Below are 15,773 nucleotides of genomic sequence, written 5' to 3'. Positions count from 1 at the left end.
GTTTTCTCTCTTCCTCCATTTTCTTTAGTTGAGGACTTTGCTGATGATTTTGAACTCTTGAGGATTCTGATGAGCCTTGAAGAGTTTCTTCCAGAAACGCTGCAAATGAGTTAATGTGATGAGAACCGAGAGATTCATCAGCTGACATGTGTGTACCTGTGAACAGAGTATAGTTGCGAGGAATTTGGAGAGGTCATATGCGTTCTCAGATTTGAAGAAAATGAAAAAGTTTGACAGTTTGAGGAATATAACCAGTGGTTGAGGAATTTGCCTAAGCATACTGTTCTTGGGTTCCACAGTTGTACAGATCCTAAAATTCGCACAATTGAGGAATCTCGCGAAAATCTTGGATGCTTAGCTAGTTCATCAATGATTGTGGTGATAGGTAGTGTTTGAGGAATCATGTGCGCATCGTATCTTGAGGAAAAACAGATTTCACACAGAAGATGTAAAATTTCAGATCTAATCTACTGTAAAAATGGAATATATTTACCCTGGAAGGTGCGTACGAAGAACACAGAAAGTAGTGTTGGAGAGGCTCTTCGTTCAAGTGTCCAATGCACCCTAACTTGGCGACAGAGGACGTCTACGGCGGCGGCGGACGAAGATGGTCCGACTCCGGCATGATTCTGGCGACGAAGAGGTCGAGACAGTGAAGCTCTTCCTCACCGGCGACAAGACTACCAGCGGTGGCGCTAGGGTTCGGTGGAGTGTGCTGTGGCAGGAGAGTGATGAGGCGAAGAAGAGGATACCGAAGGGGGTAAGGACATATTTATAGCCAAAAGTTACTGTTGGCGCAAAAATGTCGGACCAAATAGCCCCTGCCTCTACGTCTCCGCAGGACACGTGTAGCTCCCGTACGATGCGGTGGAGATAGTGGAGATCGTGGTTATCCAATCGTGGGAAGTGGGCGTTCAGTTACTCTGCCTTTAAAGAAAAACAATTTTTGAAGATTTGAGGATTTTCGTTACAAAATCATCAGCTGACAAGGATGCAGTGAGGATTTTGAACAAAGTTCCAAGTAGAACGCATATGAAGAATTGAATAGACTGGATAAGTATAGCATAGAGGGAAAGTAGGGTCCGATCACATTCACTTAGCAGAAATATCAACTTGAAGAATTAGCAATAAGTGAATGCTGTTGAGGACTAGAAATCACAGTCTATCTAGTCAAATGAAAGTCATCAAGTGTTTTTGAAGATTTTGTAATAAGTCATCACAATGAAGAACAGCTGTTCTGAAAAAAATGCATTGTGAGGAAAATTGATTATTTGAAGAAAATCAACTTGAGGAATTTCACATTGGGCGGTGGCGTTACCCACCATATAAAAATGTTGATTACAGACGCCGCGTACAATTGTCGTAGGGCCCTGAGAATCAATTTCTTCGTTAATTTCTTCACATTCAGAGTGACTATCTTCATCAGTTGAAGAAAATCGTTTCATCATGTGTTGCACATCTAAGTCATCAACTTTTCATAAGTGTTAGGATGTGTGCAGGTTTTTACAAAACATTTGAAGACTCTAAGATATTTAGCTCACACCGCAACTTGCAAAACCTTTTATCATCCAAGGGCTTAGTGAAGATATCTGCCAGTTGATCATCAGTTTTCACATGGTCGATGAGGATATTGCCCTTGAGGACATGGTCCCGAATAAAATGATGACGAATCTGGATGTGCTTGGTCTTTGACTGTTGTACTAGGTTGTATGCAATCTTGATAGCACTCTCATTTTCATAGTAGAGAGGCACATTCTTGATGTTGATGCCGTAGTCCTTGAGGGTTTGCTTCATCCACAGCAATTGAGCACAGCAAGAACCAGCAGCAATGTACTCAGCTTCGGCAGTGGAGAGTGATACGCAGTTCTGCTTCTTTGAGGACCAGCAAACTAGTGATCTTCCGAGGAAATGGCATGTGCCAGAAGTTGACTTGCGATCCACATGGTCACCAACATAGTCTGAATCAGAATACCCTACCAGATGAAGATTGGAGCCCTTGGGATACCATAATCCTAGTGTTGGTGTGTGAGCTAAGTATCGAAGAATATATTTCACAGCCTTATGGTGTGATGCCTTCAGTTTTGCTTGAAAACGTGCACACATGCAAACACTAAGCATTATATCTGGCCTAGATGCACATAGATACAATAAAGAGCCAATCATAGAACGGTATACCTGCTGATCGAAATCTTTACCATTTTCATCAGTGCCGAGGTGGGCGTTGGTAGGCATCGGAGTCTTGGCACCTTTGCATTCGTGCATGTCAAATTTCCTCAGAACATCCTTGAGGTATTTCTCCTGTGATATGAAGCTTCCATTGCTTTGTTGACTAATTTGAAGACCTAAGAAGAATTTCAGCTCCCCCATCATGGACATCTGATATCCTTCACTCATCATGTAGGCAAATTTATCACTGTATCTTTTGTCAGTACAACCAAATATGATATCATCAACATATATTTGACATACAAACAGCTCATTATCATAGGATTTTGTGAAAAGAGTTGGATCGAGTGAACCAGGTTTGAAGCCTTTCTTCATGAGGAATTCCTTCAATGTATCATACCATGCCCGAGGGGCTTGCTTGAGACCATACAGAGCCTTTTTGAGTCTGAAGACTTTGTCTGGATTCTTTGGATCCTCAAAACCTGGAGGCTGAGCAACATATACTTCTTCCTCAAGCTTACCATTGAGGAATGCACTTGTCACATCCATTTGATATAAGGTGATGTTATGATGATTAGCATAAGCAAGTAGTATTCGAATGGCTTCAAGTCTAGCAACAGGTGCAAAAGTTTCATCGAAATCTATTCCTTCAACCTGGGTGTAGCCTTGGGCTACAAGTCGAGCCTTGTTCCTCACCACTTGACCGTCCTCATCTTGCTTGTTTCGGAAAATCCACTTGGTGCCGATGATGTTGTGCTTGCGAGGATCAGGTTGTTTGACGAGCTCCCATATGTCATTCAGCTTGAATTGAAGAAGTTCGTCTTGCATAGCTTGGATCCACTCCGGTTCCAGAAAAGCCTCATCAACTTTTGAGGGTTCTGTGATGGATACAAAACAAAAATGACCACAAAAGTTAACTAAGTTTGAAGCTTTTGAGAGAGTGAGAGGACCTGGCGCGTTGATGTCGTTGATGATTTTGTCAAGTTCTACTTCGTTTGCAATCCTCGGATGAGCTGGTTGAGGATTTTGTCTGGGCTGCGAAAGTGGTGCTGTTGCAATTTCCTCAGGAGCATCTTCTTGGTTTTTATCAGCGATGGGGATCGTTTCTTCACCAATTTCCTCAGTCGGGATAATGTCTTCAGTAGGCTTAAGCTTTATTGCTTCCTCAGGAGACAGCTTATCTGGATCAGAAGGCAATTGCTCTCTTTGCGAGCCATTAGTTTCATCGAATCGCACATCTACAGTCTCAACAACTTTGTTGTGATAGTTGTTGAAGACTCTGTAAGTGTGCGAGTACTTTCCATAACCGAGCATAAAACCTTCATGTGCCTTAGGTGCAAATTTTGAGCTATGGTGAGGATCTCTAATCCAGCATTTTGCACCGAAGACTTTGAAATAACTTACCTTGGGTTTCTTGTCAGTGAGGAGTTCATATGAGGTTTTCTTGAGGAATTTGTGAATATATACCCTGTTGATGATATGGCATGCAGTGTTGATTGCTTTAGGCCAAAAGCGACGAGGAGTCTGATATTCTTCAAGCATAGTTCTTGCTATTTCAACCAGAGTCCTGTTCTTCCTTTCGACGACACCATTCTGCTGAGGAGTATAAGGAGCATACAATTCGTGAGTAATACCAAGTTCATCAAGATAATCATCAAGACCATTGTTTTTGAACTCGGTTCCATTATCACTCCTGATGTGTTTGATCTTGATGCCAAAGTTCGTCGAGGCCCTTGAAGAAAATCGTTTGAAGATTTCCTGCACTTCAGTTTTATACACTATGATATGCACCCAGGTATATCTGGAATAATCATCAACTATGACGAAGCCATATTAAGATGTTGTATTGGTTAGTGTGGCATAGTGACTAGGTCCAAATAAATCCATATGAAGCAATTCGAATGGACGTGTAGTGGTCATGATGGTTTTAGAGGGATGCTTGGATCTGGTCATTTTCCCAGATTCACAAGCACCGCAGAGATGATCCTTGAGGAATTTGACTGATTCGATGCCGATGACATGCTTCTTCTTTGCAAGCGTGTGCAAATTCCTCATGCCTGCATGACCTAGTCTTCGGTGCCACAGCCATCCTTCTGAGGTTTTTGCTAGTAAGCAAGTGGCTGGTTGAGGACCTGTAGAGAAATCAACAATGTACAAATCCCCTCTTCTTACACCTTCGAAGACTTTGGATCTGTCAGATTCCATGATGACTACACATCTATATCTACCAAAGATAACAATCATATCAAGCTCACAAAGCATCGAGACTGACATAAGGTTAAAACCAAGGGATTCAACAAGCATCACTTTGTCCATATGCCTATCCTTGGAAAAAAAGCTACTTTGCCAAGTCCCAATACCTTGCTTTTACCTTTGTCAGCATATGTGATTTGCTTCAGAGGTGATGGAGTTAGTGGCATATTCATCAGTAAGATTTTATCACCAGTCATGTGATGTGTGCAGCCACTATCGAGAACTCACTCAGTATTTTTGGGTTTGTCATCCTACAGATGAATTAGTACAACTTACCATCTCATATGCTTCAGATTTGAAGAATATGATACTAATTTCATCAGTTCAGTAATTTCATCATAACAGAAATGTAAGGACATGTGAAATATTTCTATTTCATCAATTATTAGCTTGCGTCCTATCAAGCATTTCCTCAGGTCTCCAGCAAATTCTTCAGATGATTAATTTCATCTGGAGACCTGACCTGCAGAAGTGATTAGTTCGACTTCTTCACCACCCACATATGAAGGCGTGGTAAAGCGTTCATCATCCTACGAGCACCATATGAGAAAGGTGGCATTGAAGCTAATGCACTTCTCTTAACAGTAGGGGGATTAAAGTACTCATAAGAATATGCAGAGAGCTGGTTTGAGGATTTATGAACATAATGATTTGAGGAGTAACGCTCATATTCATATTCCTTGTAGTTTCCCTGCATGTTAGACGCATAAGCACGGGTACGAGCATAGTTTTGACCAGTTGAGGATTTTGATCCTCTTGAAGACTTTGGTCCTCCTGAGGAATTTGATCTGGGGTTCAGATTCTTCAGTGGTGGTGTCATGAGGACATTCACCTGAAGATTTTCAAGACAACTTTTGGGAACCCAGATTTTCCTTAGAGGAGGGCCATTCCTGCAGTTAGTTCCAACATATCGAGCAAATACTTCACCAGATTGATTTTTGAACAGTTTATAGTTGGAATAAAATGACTCATCCGAGGAATAGGATAATTCACATGAGAAGCCAGTTAGATTAGATGGATCAAAAGGTGGCCCAGTAGCAGCAACCCATGAGGTTTTGGTATACTGCTCGTGTTTCCAATAAGATCCATCAGCATTTAATTTCCTCTCAAAGGCAATTCCTTCTTTCCTCGGGTTCCTGTTCAAGATCTGCTTTTTGAGCACATCACAAAGGGTTTGATGTCCTTTGAGGCTTTTGTACATGCCTGTCACGTACAATTCCTTCAACCCTGCATTTTCATCAGTAACATTTGTGTTTTCCTCAAGTGAGGAAATAGACACAACAGGTGCAGTTGAAGAATTTGTAGCAATGGTAGCATTTGATGATTCTGGTGAGGAATTAGAAGTTTCGCGTTCAATGCATTTAAGACATGGAGGAATAAATTCAACTTGACTAGCACTGATCTGTTGAGCTAGTAATGAATCATTTTCCATACGAAGATCATCATGAGACATCCTCAGCTTCTCAAGATCAAGCTTCCTTTGAAGAAATTCGTAGGAAAGCTTCTCATGATCAGTGAGGAGTGTATCATAACGATCCTGAAGATTATCAAATCTAGACTGAAGACTTTTCATGTCATCAGTGAGGATTTGGTTAAGGTTCATTTCATCATTCAACAGATCATCACTTTTGTCTAGCAGTTTCTGAAGCTTCTTGAGAGCAGTTTGTTGTTTAGTGGCAATGATAGCAAGTTTACTGTAACTGGGTTTCTTATAATCATTAGGTTCACAGTCAATTGAATCAGAGGAGGAGGCATTATTTGATACCTTTGAACCTTTTGCCATGAAGCAATAGGTTGGAGCGAAGTCATCACCATAGTCATCAGTATGGATGGTGCTGCAATCATTTTCTTCAAGATTGAAGATTGACGAAAGTGGTTGCTAGTGCAAGAATAGCATCTCCACATTCTGAGTCTTCTCCAGAACCCTCTTCTTCATCACATTCCTCTGATTCTGCCTCGGAGTCCATTTCCTTGCCAATAAGTGCCCGAGCCTTTCTGAAACTAGTCTTCTTGTGTGATGAGGGCTTTGAAGATGAGGATTTTGAAGATTTCTTCTTCTTCTTCTTCAAGTCATCAGAACTGTCATCCTTGTATTTCTTCTTCTTTGATTCCTTTCCCCAACGGGGATAATCAGCAATGTAGTGACCTGATTTCTTGCACTTGTGACAGGTTCGTTTCTTGTAGTCCTCAGATGCAGATTTTGATTTCCTCATGTCTCTTCTTGATGATTTACCGAACTGGCCACGTCATGTAAATCTCTGGAATTTCCTCACAAGCATTGCAAGCTCCTGTCCAAATTCTTCAGGGTCACAAATGCTGTCATCTGTGTCTTCTTCTTCAGATGAGGAAATTGCTCTAGCCTTCAGTGCACGTGGTCTGGAATATCTTTGTCCATATAGATCTCTCTTTTCTTCTAGCTGGAATTCATGAGTATTTAGCCTTTCAAGTATATCAGCTGGATCCAGCATCTTGTAGTCTGGTCTTTCTTGAATCATCAGAACTAGAGTGTCAAATGAAGAATCCAAAGATCTCAGCAGTTTCTTCACAACTTCGTGATCAGTGATGTCTCGAGCTCCCAGTGCTTGCAGTTCATTTGATATGTCAGTGAGGCGATCAAAGGTGTCTTGGCAGCATTCATTGTCACGTCTCTTGAAGCGATTGAAGAGATTGCGAAGAATATCAACACGAGAGTCACGCTGGGTTGATACTCCTTCATTTACCTTGCACAGTCTCTCCCAGATCAGTGTTGCAGAGCCCAAAGCACTTACTCTTCCAAACTGGCTAGGGCTCAGATGGCCACAGATGATGTTCTTCGCTTGAGAATCGAGTTGCTTGAATTTCTTCACATCAGCTGCAGTGACACTGGCAGAGATGATGGGGACTCCATTTTCCACAATATACCAGAGATCATTATCAATAGCTTGTAGATGCATTTGCATTTTGTTCTTCCAGAAGGGAAAGTTCTTTCCTTCGTAGGTAGGACATGTTGCAGTCACCTTAAACATGCCTGCAGTCGACATAACTAAAACTCCAGGTGGTTAAACCAAAATCACACAGAACAAGGGAGTACCTTGCTCTGATACCAATTGAAAGTGTGTTATATCGACTAGAGGGGGGGTGAATAGGAGATTTTTAGAATTTCATCACTGAGGAAATTCCTTTTGAGGAAATTCCTCACCGATGAATAACTTACAGTGGAAACAGTAAAGGATCAGACGTGCAAACGTTCACACCAGCAGTATTTCAGAGTGAAGAATGTGAAAACAGATTGCACATTAAGTAGGCACGCAGAATACAGATGATGATTAACTATTGTGAAGAATTTGGGGTTGAGGAAATTCAGAGAAAGTCTTTAGCAAATTCTTCAAACAGTCACAGTGAAAGTCATCAACACATAATATAGAGAAAGTAAAGAGTTGAGGTATTAGAACCCGATTCTCAGAGAAGACAGTCGTTGATGACCCAGTTCCAACTGCTGTGACAGTTGTACATCTGGTTTGGAGCGGCTTGGTATTGAAACCAAAGGACACCCAGTCCCGGGACACACAGTCCCTACCGTATTCTCCTTGAGCTAAGGACACACAGTCCTCGCCCAACACTCATGGTAAGTCTTCAGGGAAGACTTCCAAACCCTCACAAACTTGGTCACTCAACGATCCACAATGAACTGCTGGAACGTTCTAGACCATGACGCCTAATCGTCTGGAGGATGCACATTCCTCAAAGGTAAAAGGCTTCAGTCCCACACAGGAACAACTTCTTCAGTGATGCTCAATCACTAGGTTTGGTTTGTGGTTTCGGTGGGTGGTGTATTTCCTCACTGATGAATTACTCTCGAAGACTCTGAGGAATTTGGGTTGCTCTTATGACAAGTGTCAGTTTCTAACGGAGCAGCCAACCAGCTAGTGGTTGTGGGGGTGGCTATTTATAGCCTGTGAGCATCCCGACATGATTTGACACTAATGCCCTTAAATAATATGACCGTTGGAGTGGATAAGACCAGTGACTTGGCGTGGTTATCGAAACGGTCGGAACCCTCAACTGTGAGAGTCCTCATGTCACTCATATTCCTCACTTGAGGATTTTGGTAGGATTAGGCTTGGGTTGAGCATCATGAGGAAATCCATTCCATAGTGTTACTTTGACCCCCTTTAACAGTACGGTGTTTCTAATCATCAAATGCGAAGAAAGTAAAACAGAAAGTGTAAATCTTCACGCTTCAAATTCTTCAGAATGATTTTCTTCAGGAACCACCGGTCTTCTCAATATCAGTATCTTCATGAGGAACATCAATTTCATCGCAGATTCCTCGCGATTCAGTTTTTCAGCTTCATACCAATTTCTTCAACTGAAGATATACATTTTTAGGGGTCGATATTCTTCAAATATCTCAAACTCCTCAATGACTTATAGATCCTGCGTACACTTATAAACACATTAGATACTTAACCTATAAGTCTTCAAACCACCAAAATCACTAAGGGGCACTAGATGCACTCACAGAGACGTATCAGTCACCGCGGTCAGATCATCATGGCGACTCCTGGTGTGACTCGCCTAGGGCGTGGAGTGTAGCCTGTCACGGCTTTGTGAATATTGCGCATGTTCGACCACCGCCGTTTTCAGCATCTTGATGGCGTTTCTCGCCTCCACTTCAGCCCTAGAGTTTCTGTAAATTGGGAGAAACTCCAAGTGGCGGGTTGCCGCCAGCACGTTATCCAGGGATTCGAGAAGTGACCCCGTGGTGTCTGGAAGCGGGGAGCGCGGGCCTCCATTGGGTGAGGTGGTGGTGGGTTAGGCGGCGGGCGAGCCGGATCATCCCCTCGAGCGGCCTGCCAAGGCCGATCGGGTCCTATCCCGGGGGTATGCGGGCTGTCGAAGAGGCGAGTTGGATTTAGATCGACCGGGAGGCGGCCATGATGTCTCCTCTGGTGGATAGCATCGGAAGCCCGCTGCTGTCGCTCAAGCCGCCAGCCTTCGGTGTTCAACCGCTCTGTATCCGCGGTGATCTGGGCCTGCTGTGTCGCCATCCTGGCGGCCTCCACTCCCACGTCCCGCTGAGTCTTGGCCATCTCCTCCCTCAGGTTCGCTAGTTCATCGTTGATTGTTTCCTGATTCTGTGCTGTTACAACGATCGCCATGAGTTTGGCTGTCTCTGCCACCAAGTCCGCCATGACCTGAGCCGGAGCTTTCGACGACCCGCCAATCTCATTGTTGCCCGCCGGGTTTGGCTGAGGTGGTGCCGCCGCCGCCATGTAGATGGCAACTTGTCGATGGGGTCCCGCAGAGTCCTCGGAGTTTGCCGCCCGTGGCAACCCTCCGAGCTGTCCATCGTAGAGAAGGTGAATTGAATCTGTGTTGTCCATAGATGGCTCATCGTCCGAGTTGACGGGGGTAATCTCCTGGACTATCGGCTCATCCTGTAGGTTGGCTCCCTGCGTAAAGCCGACGAAAACGTGGCGTCCCCTGTCCTGATGTGTAGTGGGGTGGGCGTACCGGGCCGACTCGACGATGTCGGTGAAGGTGTCCGGCTCAGGTACGGCTGCCCCAAACATGCCGATGAAGATGTGGATCTTGCCGAAGGGGACCCTGTAACCAGATTCGATTGAATCGGCTTCAGGCCCCCACTGCGAGTTGTCAATGTAGTATTTTCCACGGCGGCTCTTTGTCATGATGCCGACCGCATAGCTTCCTGACCCTCGAAGGGCTCCCTTTGAGAACTCAACTCTGCCGTGCGCTAGCCTCATGGTGGGCGCCAACTGCCGTGGTTTTTTCACGGCAGATGTCCTCGTGAAAGGACTTAGTGAAGGAGCCATCGCACCTTGGTTGCAACTCAAAGGGGGTGAGCGGAAGCGAGACTCAGATTTACCCAGGTTCGGCCCCCCGTGTGAAGGTAAAAGCCTACATCCTGCTTTGTGTATATTGATGATGGATTTGATTACAAGGAGGGTGTAACTCGCCTGACCTAGCTCTTGATGATTTCTAACTTGATATATCTGCCCTAGAGACTCTCCTTTATATACAGGTCGAGGCTCTAGGGTTTACAAAAGTCCTGGCCACATTACAGATCGTGGTCTTCCATATCTCTAAGTCGTCGTGTTTACCAAGCCTGGAAACCTCCTTGGCGGCTTATCTTCTTCATCAATCCTGAATCGCCATCCGGTTCATGGGCCCCGGTGGCCTTTTGAAGAATATCTCTCGACACGCCTCAGTACTGGTCCAAGGCTTACACTAACAATGTATGAGTCGCCGCTTTTCTGACCCAGCCCAATTAGGGCGGGTCACATTGCAGGTAATATCCCCAACAATTAAGCTAGGCATAAAGTGCTCAAATATTGGATCCACCCGGATCCCAAGGTATATCAAAGCCAACTTTTGCTAACAACGATTTGTAATTTAGTAGTAAGCACAAAGCAACATATATCATGCAATGACGAAGTCTAACTCTCTTCCTATGCATCGGCATGTCATAAATGAACAATTCATGCACATCAAATAAAGGCCAATACATAGCATAAGAAGTTTCTTGCAATTTTATTGTGTTGGAAACATAAAGAGGTGGAGATGTGGTTCCTCTCTCATAGTAATTGCAAGTAGGAGAAGCAAGCACATGCATATTATATCCATCAAAATCATCATGTATAATAGTAAAATGGAACCCATCAATATAATCATTAATAAGAGCGAACTTCTCTGAAATAGTGTAGTTGGGAGAATTCAAAAAGATAATAGGACTATCATGTATGGGTGCAATAGTTACAACTTCATTCTTAACATAAGGAACTATACCAAGTTCATCTTCACAAGCATAATTCATATTGGCATCTTAGCCATAAGCATAGAAAGCATCAATTTCATCAAAAAGGGATATTTCAAAAAAATCAACGTGATCATAGCAGTTATCATAGCATTCATCCTCCGGTAAGCACCAAGGAAAATTAAACAATGTATGTGTTGAAGAGTTAATCTCATTCGAAGGTGGGCACGGGTAGCTAATCCGCTCTTCCTCCTTTTGTTCTTCACGCTCCTCATCATCTTTTTCTTCCAATGAGCTCACAGTTTCATAAATTTCTTCTGCCATAGACTCCTGTAAAATATTAATCTCTTCTTGGAGAGTAGAGGAGTCTTGAGAATATAGTTTAACATAAGCATTATAAGCATAGTTTTCATAGTAATATTTAATTATAACAAAATTTCCATATTTGTAAAGAGTAGCATCATACTTTTCAATAAAAGAAGAAATTTCATAAGAACCCTTAAAAGAAAAATTCTTCAATTTGTTCAAATCCTAATATGTATAAACACCTTTACCATAAGAAGATAAGATTTCATTATCACTAAACTAACATTGGTAGGGAAGGTGTTTCTTAGGGTCTTCAGAACAATAAGTAAAATCATAAATTTCACTTAACTTCCAAGCATAACAATGCAAAGTATTAATATTATGCCATAAAAGTTTCTCTTTTTGAGATAAACGGTGTCGCACATAATAAGCATGCTCATCTAATGATTTTCTCTCAACTGAACTAGTTGGGGTTTCAGCACGAGCACATAGGGAATGAAGATGATCCAAGTAAAAAGCTTCAGCAGTATGATAGATTTAGGGTGGTTCTTCAACCATTGGTTTGGTAGGTACAACTATATTTTTGGTATTTTGCATTTCCTACCCATAACTAAAGATAGAAAACAAGAAAAAATAAAAACTACTTAGTCATAAAGCAAACAAGCACACACGAGAATATTCACCCAACGCTATTGCTCCCCGACAATGGCGCGAGAAAAAGGTCTTGATAACCGACAAGTATATGGGATCGTTTGTATCCCTTTTCGATAAAGAAGAGTGTCGAACCCAACTAGGAGCAAAATGTGTAACAAGTATCCCCTCAAGTTCTATTGACCATTGATAGAACTCTACGCACACTTAACGTTTGCTTTACCTAAAACAAGAATAAAACTAGAAGTACTTAGTAGGTGCAATAGATAGGTTTGCAAGATAATAAAGAACAAGTAAATAAAATTTGGTGTTGTTTTGCAAGAAAATAAAGAGCATGGAAATAAAAGTTGGGGTCTGTTTAGTAGAAAGCTTTTATGTGTAACGCAAGAAAAAGATTGTCCATAGGCAGTTGAATATAACATGAGAGATACTTACCATGTGCAATGAAGGAGATGCATACGCTAACACACTTTCCATACTTGGATCATATGCACTTACGATTGGACCTCTAGCAAGTATCCGCAACCACTAGAAATCATTAAGGTAAATCCAACCATAGCATTAAACATCAAGTCCTCTTTACTCCCGTACACGCACAACTCCCTTACTCGGGTATAAGTTTTTGTCACTCTCACCAGCCATTATTAGCGAATCATAAACATATTGTAAACCCTCCAGCGCGTATCCTTCACGTGTGCGCTTGAAAGCACATATGCTCCCTTGGTGATTTTGATAATTCGTGACAACATACATTTCCTCTTGGACTAACACTTTTACCTAGTCATTTTTGGAAAAGTCTATAGAGAGCATTGGCTAAAGGTTTATGTGGGGATACCCCTGGATGCAAGAGAGGAATAATATTGGCTCAAGCTTCAAGCTAGAAGACTCTTCATTTTATATTTGTGAGAAATCACTTTTGAGTCCATAGGAAAGCCAAAACTATTAAAAGGGGATGATGTAGTAAAATGAACTGACTGCTCAAATGCTCAAAGTTAACCACCAAAACACTCATCCATTTTTCCCACATATCCACTCTGTCAAGTTCCACATACACAAATTCGGTGTAACCAACATTGCCACTTAGGACCCAGCGAGTTTGAACCTTAGGCAGAACCCTAGCCGTTCCCAGCAAATCGGTGCAACCGAAACTGCATCGGTGCTACCGAGTTCAGTCTGACCAACATTCTGTTGCCAAGATACACAAAATCAGAATTTCCAAGTTTGAGTATCGGTGCCACCGAGTTTGGTCATCTGACCGTTAGTCACTTTTTCGGTGCCACCGAGTTCTATATATCGGTTTCACCAAGATTCAAAGTTCACACTTTTAGTACTAGTCGATACCATCGAGTTGTCCACTTCGGTGTCACCGAGTTTGCACTTTTGTGTGTAGCGGTTGGATCTTTACTGCTGCCTATATATACCCCTTCACCCACCTTTCATTTGTGGGAGAAGCACTCGGAAGACACACTTCATTTCCAGATCCATTTTCTGAAAGAGAACCACCTACTCATGTGTTCAGACCAAGATATTCCAATCCAATACTTTGAAACTTGATCTCTAGCCTCCTCAAACCGCTTTCCACCAAATCAACCTCTCCTACCCACTCATATTCTGTGAGAGAGTGATTTGTGTTGAGGTGACTATCTTTAGAAGCACAATAACAAGGAGTTCGTTGATCTACCACATCTATTACCTTTAGGATGGTGGTGCCTCCTAGATTGGTTAGGTGTCGCTTGGGAGCCTCCTACTGTGTGTTGTGGAGTTGAACCAAGATGTTTGTAAGGGCAAGGAGATCGCCTACTTTGTGAAGATCTACCAAGAGTGAGGCTAGTCCTGTGTGGAAGTATGCCATGGTGGAATAGGCAAGGCCGCTTGTTTGTGGACCCCTTGTGGGTGGAGCCCTGTGTGGACTCTCGCAGCCATTACCCTTCGTGGGATGAAGTCTCCACTAACATGGACGTACGATAGCGCCACCTATGAGAACCATGCTAAAAATTGCCGTGTCAATCTCATGCATTTGATCTCCGTACCTTACTCCTCTACTTTACACTTTCTTTTTTTACTTTCCGCTGCTATACTCTTAGAACTGCATGTGTAGGTTGGCTTAGACTTGTTACGACTGCTAGATTTCTGCCCCTCCTAGAAATTAGGATAGGCTAGATTTTTAACATGACAAGTAGTCTATTCACCCTCCTCTAGACACATCTTCTATTGGTCCCTCAATTGGTATCAGAGCAAGGTCTCCAAAACCTTGGTTTAACTGTCATTGGAGGAAGATGACTGTGACTTGTTCCCACATTTTTAGTTGTAGAGTGCCTATTCTTGATGGGGAGTACTTTAGATAATGCAAAGACGAAATGCTTGACATGTTTGATGAGTTCCATTTGCGCAAGTATATTGAATATCCCTATGTGCCTCCCATTGACCCCATACATCCTTCTCATGATGATGAAGTTAACATTATTGGTAACCTCAACACTATCAATCTGATCATTAGAGGTTTACCAAGAAATGTGCTTAATCAGTTTCATAACTTTGAGTTTGCTCATACCTTGTGGAAAGACTTAGAGAAAAGATATCCAAATTATTCCTTGAAAAATCTTGATATTATTGTTAACAAGTACATTGCTTTCCATAAGATGAAGCCAACCGATCCTAACTTCGACAAATGCCTATTTGAGCTTCGTGACCTCATGCGTGCTAAAGGAAATGTCATTACCATCAACAATATCATTGTTGAAACCATTCAGATGCATAAACTTGAATATTGTAATAGTCAAATTTCTGATGAAACTTTTGCCTCTTACAAGGAAACTTCATCTGATGAAGACTACGCAGAACGTGGCTACTACAATGATGATGAGGACCTCGACACCGAGTATGCGATGACCATGAAGAACTTTAGTCTTATGGCTAACCTTAAAGACTACATGGCCGGTGGAAAGGAGTGGATTCTCGACATTGGATGCACTGATCACATGACCGGAGATAAGGACATGTTTATGAGATTATACCAAACCTGGACCTCGAAAGTATGTGAATTTTGGAGACAACTCCAAAGGTAAGGTACTTGGTCTTGGTAAGGTGGTCGTATCTCATGACAGTTCCATTCAGAATGTCATGCTTGTCGAATCTCTTGGCTACAATCTTCTTTCCCTATCTAGAATAGCAGACTTTGGTTTCGATATGCTATTTACGAAAGTTGAATGCCGAGTGTTTCGTAGCGAGAATCATAACATCGTCTTTACTCGTTTCCGTAGAGGTGATCTGTACATTGTTGATTTCTCCAAAATATCCAAACCCCGTACATGTCTTATTGAAAAATATTCTAAAGGATGGTTATGGCATAGAAGGCTTGGACATGTTGGTATGCGTAATCTTGACAAACTTATCAAAGGTGATCTTATTCTTGGTGTTAAAGATGTTATCTTTGACAAAGATAGACTTTGCAGTGCTTGTCAAGCAGGAAAACAAGTTGGAGGAAGTCATACCGTGAAGAACATCATGACCACAAGAAGACCCCTCGAGCTACTTCACATGGATCTCTTTGGTCCCAATGCTTACAAGAGCCTCGGTGGAAATTCCTATGGTCTATTTATTGTTGATGATTTTTCCAAATTTACGTGGGTGTTCTTTCTCA

This window comes from Hordeum vulgare, chromosome 5H (genome assembly GCF_904849725.1).
Source record: "Hordeum vulgare subsp. vulgare chromosome 5H, MorexV3_pseudomolecules_assembly, whole genome shotgun sequence".
NCBI lineage: Eukaryota > Viridiplantae > Streptophyta > Magnoliopsida > Poales > Poaceae > Hordeum > Hordeum vulgare.
This window is presented reverse-complemented; position numbering follows the sequence as displayed.